The 12,034-nt window shown below is 33.4% G+C and overlaps 1 protein-coding gene and 1 long non-coding RNA gene across 12 annotated transcripts in view; one reads left to right on the top strand and one right to left on the bottom strand.

Annotated features, from left to right (window-relative positions):
- Positions 1-12,034, top strand: part of LOC145297535 (uncharacterized) — a 330,130-nt gene that overhangs the window by 62,775 nt on the left and 255,321 nt on the right. For 3 of the 11 annotated variants that reach the window (XM_080143483.1, XM_080143486.1, XM_080143489.1), the window contains exon 1: positions 7,027-7,331. The exons of 6 other annotated variants lie outside the window; for them this stretch is intronic. The gene's annotated coding sequence lies outside the window, so the exon portion shown is untranslated. Of the gene's footprint in view, positions 1-7,026; positions 7,332-7,455; positions 7,498-12,034 lie in introns of those variants that run through there. 2 more of the 11 variants (XM_080143492.1, XM_080143495.1) reach the window with 2 other exon arrangements.
- LOC145297539 (uncharacterized) overlaps positions 1-12,034 on the bottom strand; it is a 442,212-nt gene that overhangs the window by 222,336 nt on the left and 207,842 nt on the right. The gene's annotated exons all lie outside the window — the stretch shown is intronic.

Genomic DNA, 12,034 nt, shown 5'->3' with positions numbered 1-12,034 from the left:
TTTTTTTTAACATTGACCCCATTTTTAACCCCTTACCATTTATTTTTTGGGGCTAAAATCAAATTAAAAGTTTGACTCATCTCCAAGTAATCTACATTTAAAATTTCAAATGTTCAGACCCAAAATTGGTGGAGGAGATGGTAGAGTTTCGAAGGTCAAATTGTTGAACTTTGACCCCCTTGACAGCCAAATTTCTGACCAAAAACCTATTAATAAGATTTTCCCTAATCTCAATACCTCTTATATAAAGTCTCGAGTCTGTAGACCAAAATTTGACAGAGTAGCTTGGTAGGGAAATTTACATATACAAACACACACACATACACACACAGACAAAATATTTCACTTTTTATAAATATGTAGATATCAGAATAATTACCGCACTGATGTTGTGATACAATGAAACCGGACCGTATGTAGATGACTATATGACTATATATATATAGTACTGTATGTGGATGAATATGTATATATATATATATATATATATATATATATATATATATGATGATTGCAACGTCTTGTCAGGCGAGTGCCACTCCCTCAGACATTTAAAATTCATGAGCCCAAATGTCTGAGGGAGTATCTATACAAATATGATGTTACAGTGTCTTAGCTTTGTACCACAGCTAAGTCTCTCTCTCGGTTCAAAATGTTGAGATCCAGCAACAAGCAAGAGCAAGATAGCAAGCAACAAATTAAACTGCAGACCAGCTTAATGCGGGTACTGGTCTTCCGCTTTATGGTTTTTTAAATCAGAGATTTGCTTCTCCTAGAAAGGTTGCCTTTCTAGGAGAAGCAAATCTCTGATATATATATATATATATATATATATATATATATATATATATATATATATATATATATATATATATATATACTAGCAAAAGTACCCGTCGTTGACTGGGTTCAAAAACAGCCTACAGAAAATGGACTTTGACTTATTAAAGTATGATAAGTTATGAAAAGGAAGGGTTGTAAAGAGATAGCTTCGAATTCGGTGGGGGGTATCAAAACCAAAGCAAAATATGATGAAAGTAAAAATAAAATAAATAAACCCCATAATTTATTATACCATACCTGTTCACACTGAAACACTTATCACAATATTCTGTGGATCTATATTAAAAAACCTTGTTAAACTTTGTGACATATTCCCATTCTATGGAGGTCAGCCCATAATTTTATTATACCATATTTCTTCAAACTGAAACATAATTATCAAAGTATACTTACGCAGATACATATGAAAAGTCTTTATTAAAGTTTGTGCCTATTTCCATTCTATGAAGACCATGTGGGAACACAGACCCCACAATTTTATCATACCATCTCTATTTAAGTTAAAACATACTTATCAAAGTATTATGTACATCTATAGCAAAAACACTTGTAAACGTTTTTTTTTTTAAATTGTAAAATTTTTTTTTTCCATACTTTGTGAACCAGGCGCGAACGCAGACCCCACAAGTTTAATGAACCACCGTTCTGCAGGATCAAACATACCCATTCCTGTGTCTCGATACATCTTCTATCATTATATGTAATCAGTTTTTTAAAATAGTTAGCCATATAGCCATATTCGCGACCACACACACACATTCAGCTTTATATTATAGAAATATATATATATATATATATATATATATATATATATATATATATATATATATATATATATATATATAGGTATGGCATAAAGGCCTACTTCACAAGATTTCCAGCTACGGTATAACTGGAAATGTTTTTTCAATTATTAAATTATTTCTCTCTGATAGGCTCATAAGAGGGCTGATGGGCAGAAATCAGAGGCCCACAGTATTAATGCTTGAGTCCCTCAGGGTCTATCCTGGGCCAACCCTCTTCCTGATCTACATCAATGATCTCCAAAAACAGATACCTAAATCATTCGTTGACATCTATGCTGATGATGCGACCATCTATGGCAACACTTCAAAGGCCGTAAATGACAAAGTTCTCTCTGATTCTCTCTCCTCTGATCTTGAGCGCGTGGTACAGTGGAGGAAGAGGTGACTGGTTACTTTTAATGCATCTAAAACCAAGCTTCTATCTTTACATCATTAACACTCTGATCCACATCTGGTATCAATTGAAATGGATGGCTCTCGTTTTGGGGAGGCTCCATGTTTTGACAAGCTTCTGGGTTTGACCTTTACTCCTGATCTGAAGTGGAACAAGTACATCAAGTCTGTTCCAGGTCGCTGAGAAAACAGTGGGGTCCTTCTACCGCTCCAGAAGATATCTCACTACTAATGCAATTCTCTATCTATATGAAAGACAAGTACGTCCAAGGATGGGGTACTGCTGCCACATCTGGGCAGGAGCTGCTAAAACAGCCTATCCTGCCTTGACAGAGTACAAAATAGACTTTGTGGCTTAGTGGGGGATGCCCTTTTCTCTACCCTGCAACCTCTCTCTCACAGAAGAGACTTTGCGAGCCTGTCTTTGTTTTATCGTTATTTTCACGGCAAGTACTCGTCTGAGCTCCAATTTTTGGTCCCCCCTCGACAATATTTCACGAAAAACACCCGTCTAGCTGAAACCACTGTCAATAATTTTCCTCACTCTTTATCTGTGCCTAAATCAAAATGTAGATTCCATGAACAAAGCTTCTTTCTTAGAACTGCACGCCTGTGGAACTCTCTTCCGTTTGCCTGTTTCCCACCTGACTACAACTTGGATGTCTTCAAGTCTAAGATAAACAAATTCCTGATAAACCGTTCCCTTAAGTAAGACACTTTATCAAATCTCCATTACTAACGATTACTACAATATTATCCCCGAGTGGCGTCCAGGCCTTGATAAGTGGTGACTCTCTTTACTGTGCTAGAAAGTTACCTACACCTGAAAGTATCCTGTACCTCTACAAGGCCACCATTCACCCATGTATGGAGTATTGTTGTCACATTTGGGCTAGTGTATCTGCTACTAGTCTCTCACTCCTGGGCAGGGTTCAAAAGAGAGTCACCAACCTGATAGGATCTGAATTGTCATCCAAGCTTCAACCTCTGTCCCATTTACGAAATGTTGAATCCCTCTGCCTGTTCTACAAGTATTTTAATGGTGGATGCTCTGACGAACTACAAACCCCTGTACCCCCTCATAATAAATATCCCCCAAAAACCGTCAAGCAGCAAAATCCCACCCCTACATAGTAGAGATCCCTAGATGTAAGAAAGCCTTCTACTTCTACTAGTTTCTTACCCAGAACTACTAGATTCTGGAGATTTCTTCCGGGTTCCTGTTTCCCAACTGTACTGACATGCAGAAGTTCAAGTATAATGTGAACAGACATCTTGCTGCTCAACTCCCTACATACTATCCCTGCAACTTATGTCCCCAATAGTAGCCCCCTACATTAAAGTCGCCTTGTGTCTTGTTTGGGATGAAAATAAAATTAATATATGTGTGTGTGTGTGTGTGTGTGTGTGTATACATGTATATACATATATATATATATGCATGAATATTTGTATATATATATGTGTGTGTGTGTGTATATATGTATATATACATGTGTGTGTATATATATACATGTATATATGTATATATACATGTGTGTGTATATATATACATGTATATATGTATATATACATGTGTGTGTATATATATATACATACGTATATACATGTGTATATATATATATGTATATATATATATATACATATGTGTGTGTGTGTGTGTGGATATTTTTTAATTAGCTAAATATGTCATTTCCTAACAAGTGGTAGTTTTAGGAATACTATATATATATATATATATATATATATATATATATATATATATATATATATATATATATATATATATATATATATTAATTAGGTTGAATTCTAAACGAAAACTCTGTTATTCACAGAAATTGTTAATAAGATAATTATATTTCAGTTTTGTGTCAATTGTTTTAGTCTTTCTTATTTTCACTTTTGACGTCATCATACGCGACCTGGGCCACAATTAGTTCGCATATGTATCAAACGAGTAGCAAATAAAATAGTAACATGTAAGCCTATACTTTGGTATGTAATCCTACAGGACGATTGTTATATTAATTGCAGACATTTTTTCAGAGGGTAATCACATCGTACTCGTTTAGGTCTGCTAACGTTTCTTTCCTTGAATGTTGACCAATCGCGATTGGCAACGAATCCCGTGGTTGTTTTTGTTTTAACAATAAAAGTGTGAACGTTACCATTCACCCTCTATCGCTAAGCTGCACGCGAAAGCACGAAAGCAGTGCCATAGTGTTATCTGCAACGCATATCTGATGGATATGCACTACAAATAATGTTATAATCATCATGTGTGTGTGTGTGTGTGTGTGTGTGTGTGTGTGTGTGTGTGTGTGTGTGTGTGTGTGTGTGTACGGCACAATCACGTTGAGACGCACTCGCCAGATCACTGAAGTTAAGCAACGATGAGCCGGCCAGCACCAGATGGGCGACCATTTGGGAAGACTAGGCGTTGCATGTACTGCGACTGCGCCAAGTCAAAGAAATGTCCAAGTTGATATCTGAGCTGCTGAGCGTGTATTAATTTACTGGGAGAGATGCACTCCCAGTCTTCACTATGACATGCATCTAGGAGAAGGAAAACTCGGATGTAAAAACCTGTGGTGTACTGTATGCTGTTTTGTGACAGCTATTTGCACTGACAAAGATTAGCAGTAATATCAAAATGTGTGGTTGGTTCTACACAAAGCCCTCACCGCTATAAAACAAATCATCTGCGTGAATTTCCGAACAACTTAGTTGTTGCAGAAACTCATACATCAAAATCGTCGAGAGATTATACAGGGTGTTTCAAAAGTCTTGGGCACATTTTGACATTGAATAACTTGAAATGTGCCCAAGACTTTTGGAACACCCTATATATATATATATATATATATATATATATATATATATATATATATATATATATATTATTAGTGTTGGAACGATTAATCGGAATTGAAATCGGGAATCGGAAAAATCGGAATTTTTTTTTGGGGGGGGGGGGTATCGAAATCGGAAAATAGTTTTGCCTATTTTTCTATGCCAAAAAGGATTCTTTTAATTGTCTTTGTTTTTTTTTTTTTAATCTAATTTTGTTTAAAACAAAATCTTCCACTGTTGGTAGTCTTCGGGCCAAGATCAAAGTGTAGTATCTGTTCTGCAGATGCTGCACTTAAGGTAATTTGTCCCAGTCGATGGAGGGGAAATCCTCTATACTGGGACAATTACTATTTTTGGACCCAACCAGAGTACCCCTTTTCCCTTTTTTTCGGCGAGCTGGTTTAACCCCACTTTAAAAACGACCTCGTGTCACATTTTGCTTTGGTGGGAAAGCAAATAAATATTAATAAACTAATGAATATTTATTGATTTTTAAACAACCAATAAAACTAAAATCTATAGACTATCCCCCACAACTATATTTTTGACGCTTGATAACATGCCTACATAGTTAACATGTATTTTTACTGTAATTGGGGAAAAAAATAACAGTTCTATCGTTAAATATTTAGAGATTTATAAAGAATCGGAATCGGAATAGTTACTTGTTAATCAGGAATTTAGTATGGAATCGGTAATTGTATCGGAATCAAGGAATATTGGAATTATTCCATCCATCACTAATATATATATATATATATAAAACGAGGGCCGTCCAAAAAGTAAAGCCTCCTATTTTTTTAACTCAAAAAGTTAAAGAGCTACGAAGCCAAGAGTTGTACTATTAAAATAATCGACATTTTGTGCTCCAAAATTTATTTTTCTACATAGTCACCACAATTTTCAATGCACTTTTTGCCTGCAAATCAATGACACATCTCTGCTTCTGACGCACGTCCATAAACAGGGGTTGCTTTCTTCACACCGTCACTATCTGTAACAGTGATGAAACTTTCAGATCATGAATGCATAAGTTCAGTCATCATAGCAAGGCAATTTTCAATACCCTTTGATCGATCCAGGCGGGGGAAAAATATTTTAACATCCTGCATATATATATATATATATATATATATATATATATATAATAATTATTATGGACCATCTTCTTCCAATTACGGGATTTCCTTGGATTTTACTTGTGCAAATGGAAATTCTATTAACTTTCTTGAAATTATATATTTGGATTTTACCGTCACTGGATTATTTATCTTCCACCAGACTATCCATTCATGTGTAATCACCTTTTTCTTCACCATATTCCCTCTGCTTCACTTTTTTTGTTTCCAAGTAAGATCTTTGACTTACTTGTTGTTTCATCAAATACTTTTGCATGCAAAATCCGATCCCGCATTTTGCTAATTCCTACCCTCTGATGAGAAGGAAAGTATTTCTTCGAAACTCCGCGGATTAAGGACTATCCACTTATCTAATGTCTCCTTTTCAGATTAAATATGTTTTTAACTCATTTCAAAGTGTTTTTTAACATGTCTTATTAACTGTTTGCTCGTATATATATATATATATATATATATATATATATATATATATATATATATATATATATATATATATATATATATATATAATTCGACTTTTAAAATATACAGAAAAATCTTTATGATGTATGCATATTCGTCACGGAACGAAAATGTTATATTCCCAACATCGCATAAATTGATCAAGTAGTTTTTTTTTTTGTTTGTTTTTGTATGTGTAGAAAATATTCTACTATGATTTTTAGTGATTTTAAGAATAAATTGCGCTCAGTACGAGGCTGATTTTGATCTCGATAGTTCGAATTGAGTTGTCTCATTCTTATTTAAACACTGGGGGTGGGGGATCAAAATTCTCCTCGCTTCGTAATTATTTTTTATTTAAGAAAAACAAACTACTTGATCAGTTTTTATATGATTTTTGAGATGGGACATCTTCATTCTGTGACGAGATACATGTATTCGGAATACATGTATCATAAATATTTGTTTGCATATATATATATATATATATATATATATATATATATATATATATATATATATAGCAGTTGAGCAATGTAAAGGCCCCTTTATTTTTCAACCAACCATTTTCTAACAACATTCCTGATTTCAGTTTGTTCAGTTTGTTTCGCCTTTGAGCTTCCATACTATTCGATTTCTTCCTCTTCTTCTCTTCATCCTCTCTCTTGCACTTTCGATCTATCTACTTCCGTCCCTTTCCATCTGTGCTATCACCCTCGACCCGAGAGTGAAAGCGCCTTCCCAAATTAGACAGTGTGTAGTTTCATTTTCCAGTTTTATATTGCATAAAAAAAGAACGTCCTTCTTTTTACCTACGCACATGGATCGACAACTGGAAAACGCTACCATATTCGTAAGATCCACTTTTATATTGCATTCTTAGACTGATAATGCTTACGGGTTTTTCTTCTTTTCTTCTGCATATAATTTATATATATATATATATATATACATAAAAAAAAAGAGACTACGGAGCATCCTTCCTTCCGTCTCGCGTCTCTCCTGATCCCGTCATAATGGTGTGTTTTTACACTTGTAGTTTGTTAACTTCGTTATCACATTTTCATTTTGCACTTCTTTCAGGATATTTTGTCATCTGTTTTTATTATCGTAAGTAAAGTTATGAGAAAACAGTATTAATTTCGATTTCAAAAAGAATGCTGGCTGCTGCCAAAAAAAAAAAAAAAAAGACAAAAAAACGCGCATTTGTTTCAGTATTTTCGCCATTACTTCAATACATTAAATTCACAACTTCAGTTCACAAAGACAAATCTATTATCTGACACATTTTTTTGTAGATATGGAAGCCGATTATAACAATTAGTAATACTAATCTTTTGTGTGTGTGTGTGTGTGTGTGTGTGTGTGTGTGTGTGTGTGTGTGTGTGTGTGTTCGGGTTAAATCGCCAAATCAAGATCTTGGGATGAGAGTATAGATTGGCCCTCCTGAGGAGATGGTCAGACCAAAATCTCGAATTGTTGATCTCAATCAAAGAACACTAACATAAACCAAAGTTTATATTTACGTCTGTAAGAGCATATGTGTTATTTCAAATAACACTGCACATCAATTTGATCATTCATCGATACCTGCTGTTTCACGAAAACATTGGAAATTCAGCCTGGTTTTTACTTGAAACTGAAGGTGTTGATGGATGATCAACCCAATATATAGTGTTATTTGAAATATAACTAAACACCCTGGTCATTTCTTCTAAACTAAAACCAAGAGTGCAAGTGCAAAGTTTAACCTAATTTAAAAGAAAACAAAACAAAAATACATGTAATAATCTCTGTTATGTATGTACATTGTACCAACCACTACCAGTCACAAAAGGAAAATGTTATATTCCAAAAATCACTTAAATTACTCAAGTAGTTCTTTTTATAAATAGAAAATATTTTTTTTACGATTTATTAGCGATTTTAATTGTAAATCGTAAACTGGTTTTAATCTCAGTAGTTTAAATTGAGTTGTCTCCCACATATTTATTAAACATACCGGATTAAAACACATCGCTTCCTCATGAAATTCGATTGTTTTAAAAAATTTACTTGATCAATTTACGTGTTTTTTGCAGTATGACATTTTCGTTTCGTGATGGGTATAAAAGATTTTTACTTTTTTTTTTTTTTTAAATTATGTTGAGTTCTGGACTTGCACCAAAACAAAAATGACTTCATGTATTTTTCACATATTCTGTCTTCAATGCATTTGATTTGGAGATATATCGTATATTTTTTACTCATTATGAGAATAATGGAAATAGTATTCCGAGGAAATAGAGAAATAAAAAAAAAAGAAACAAACCGAGTTTGTTCATCAACGTTTCGTCTTTATTTCGAGCCTTCCCCCAAGAAAGTCTCAAAATAAAAATAAACGTTGATGAACACATAACTCAGTTTGTTCATTTTTTTTTATCTCTCTCTCCACACACACACACACATATATATATATATATATATATATATATATATATATATATATATATATATATATATATATATATATATATATATATATATATACGTGCGTTGTTCAAACCACGATAACATCTAACGGAATCGGTTTCACTTGAGAATTACGAAAGCTTGAAACGGTTGCTGCGAAATGGAATTAGTGTGTATAAAACTATTCTTATAAGTGAGCTAGACAGACGTTTGTGTTTCATTCCATTGAAGACAACCATCAGGATAGCTAATATAAGTATGTGTGAGAGATCTAAAACTCGGTCTTCATGATGCCAGCCGCCTCTCCATTTTTAAAACGGAATAAAACTGTTTACTAACTTTATAAATGTTTCATTTATAAAAGTCGTTATTGCTTTTTAAATCCTCTTGTTTTTTGTTGTTATTGTTCCCTTGCATTGTTTTTTTAGTTGTTATTATTATTATTATTATTATTATTATTATTATTAAATTGAATTTGAAAAGCGAATAAACAAAATCGTAAATGATGAACAACACCACGAAACACTATCGAATTGCGAATGTTTTTAATCCATCGCTTTTATCCATTTATACTCTGTTTCTAGTTGTTGTGGATCTCTTTTTTTATTTCATGTATAAATACATCAAAACAATTAGAATTAGTCGTCACATCAATAATATCAATGATCATTATGGTGTCCTATTCTCTACAGGGATTATAAGATTGCTATAATTGTATAATAGACGGTAACTCCGCCTGCTAACGGATTTTATCTTGTGTTTTGAATGCACGAATAAATCCTGTCGTATTGATACTAATGGGCTTCCGTACTTTTAGCAAATATGTAATTTTTTTCTAATACGTATTCGTTTTTTTTTTTTTTCGTTGTTTTAATCATGTTTTCTTTTAATTTTTACTTTGTTTTGATATCTGCGATTTTATTTAGACGAAACTGCGATGGCGACCTTCGATGCACTTTATTTGAGTGTTGACAACACCCAATTCAGTTTTATCGCATCTTCCTAGCTTTTTTTTTTTTGCATCACTAAACAAGCGTTTGTTTTTCTTTTTGTTTTTAGATTAGTTTCCATCTCTTAAACTTAAACGTGTTTAATTTCATGTTATGCATCTTTTATTTTTATTTTATTTATTTATTTATTTTACTAAACTTTTGGCAGAAATCCCACGTGAAACTCCTTTGTTGTAAATCTTTATATTAATAAAATTGTGCGACTACTTCTCGTGTGCCTGTGTGTTTCTCGCTTCTACTTGACTTGCATATTGTAGCTTTATAGCGATTGTTTATTTATAGCGTAAAAGAAAACAAATTTGGTTAAAGTTAAGATTAGGTACTGAATTTGGTGCTTCTTCGTTATAATGTCGGATAAAACCAATGGTATCTACTTAATTATTATGTCACAATAATGAACACATTCAAAAATTACGAAAAACGATAAAGTAGAAAATTAATTAAACAGAAAATACTTTTGGCGAGTTAAATATTGTAGTACCTAGTTGTAACTTTTAATTACGAACACCAACTGTTAATAAAAATGCGCGTAAATATTCAGATACGTTACAACAGAACACCGACCATTCTAATTTGTTTTTAGAGGTAATCGGGGTCGCTGACAACGAATCTGATACTCAAACCGGGAGCAAATTTACCGTTTGCATGGTATTAACCCCTGAACCCACGAACTACTTTCCGCCATTGTACAGCATCGCCGGTTTACGCTACGCGCGGCAGCATAAACGACGGCTTGCTTCACCTAGCAAACTGCCTTCTCACATAGCGTACCAATCTTCCGCGGAAATTTTAAAATTAGCTGAAAAAGAAATAAAACAAGAAAAGAAAAGCGCATCAAGTTGGGGAGGAGGGGGATAATTTAATTGTTTTTTTTTCCTGGAACATAGACTTTTCAAATTTTCAAAAAGTACATTTTAGCACTTTTTGGGTGGAAAAAATTACGGACCGACATTCTTTTTTTTTTTTTTTTTTATCTCACGTAGTTTTTAATGCGGTTTACAAAAACATAAGCACCAAACATTTTTATGTTTTTCGTTCTTTTTTTTGTTTTTTTTTTTTTGCGGGAGAGGGATTCAATTAGAGAACTTATGTGGCTTAATAGGTGCTTCTGCAGTTTAGTTAACCGTTTTTCCGTAAGTAACGCACCGACATTTACCAATTAGAACACCATTTAACATTTTTCGAAGATTTTACTGTTTACATTGGGGGCACGCGCGCCCCAATACCCCCTCCCCGCTCGCGCCCCCAATGTAAACAGTAAAATCTTCGAAAAATGTTAAATGGTGTTCTAATCGGTAAATGTCGGTGCGTTACTTTTTAAAAATTCTATGTTCCAGGCAAAAAAAAAAAAAAAAAAAAAAATTACCTCCCCCCCTCCCCAACTTGGAGTGCTTTCCTTTTCTTGTTTTATTTCTTTTCCAGCTAATTTTAAATTTTTCACCCCAAAAGTGCTTTATTTTTGAAAATTAGAAAATTCTATGTTCTGGAAAAAAAGAAAAAATTAAATTACACACACACTCAACTTGGTGTGCTTTTCTTTTCTTGCTTTATTTCTTTTTCATCTAATTTCAAATTTTCTGCTGAAGATTGGTACGCTATGTGAGAAGGCAGTTTGCTAGGTGAAGAAAGCCGTCGTTTATGCTGTCGCACGCACGCACGTAGCGTAAACGGAAGCTGTAAAATGGCGAAATTAGTTCGTGGGTTCAGGGGTTAATACCATGCAAACGGTAAATTTGCCCCCGGTTTGAGTATCAGGTTCGTTGTCAGCAACCTCGATTACCACTAAAAAAACAAATTAGAGTGGTCGGTGTTCTGTTGTAACGTATCTGAATATTTACCAAAAAATCTACCTGTATGCATTTTGGTTTCTTAAACAAGCCATGCATTTTACTCTTTTAGTTATGAGTAAAAAAAAAAGTTGCGATGTTTTGAAATTTGAAAGGAATTTTACAGCATTTAACTGCCGAATAGAAAACCTGTTTTTAATTTTTTAGCAAGTCCTAATTAAAAAAAAAATAACATGGACAGTTTGGGGAACTAATTACATTCAATTATTTTATAACTGGAGAGTAAAACAATTTAGTTTTATAACAGT

Source organism: Euprymna scolopes, chromosome 18, assembly GCF_053919585.1.
Source record: "Euprymna scolopes isolate OS-2025 chromosome 18, ASM5391958v1, whole genome shotgun sequence".
In the NCBI taxonomy this organism is placed as follows: domain Eukaryota; kingdom Metazoa; phylum Mollusca; class Cephalopoda; order Sepiida; family Sepiolidae; genus Euprymna; species Euprymna scolopes.
Note: the sequence above shows the minus strand (reverse complement) of the source record. Positions and strands in the feature narration are given on the sequence as shown.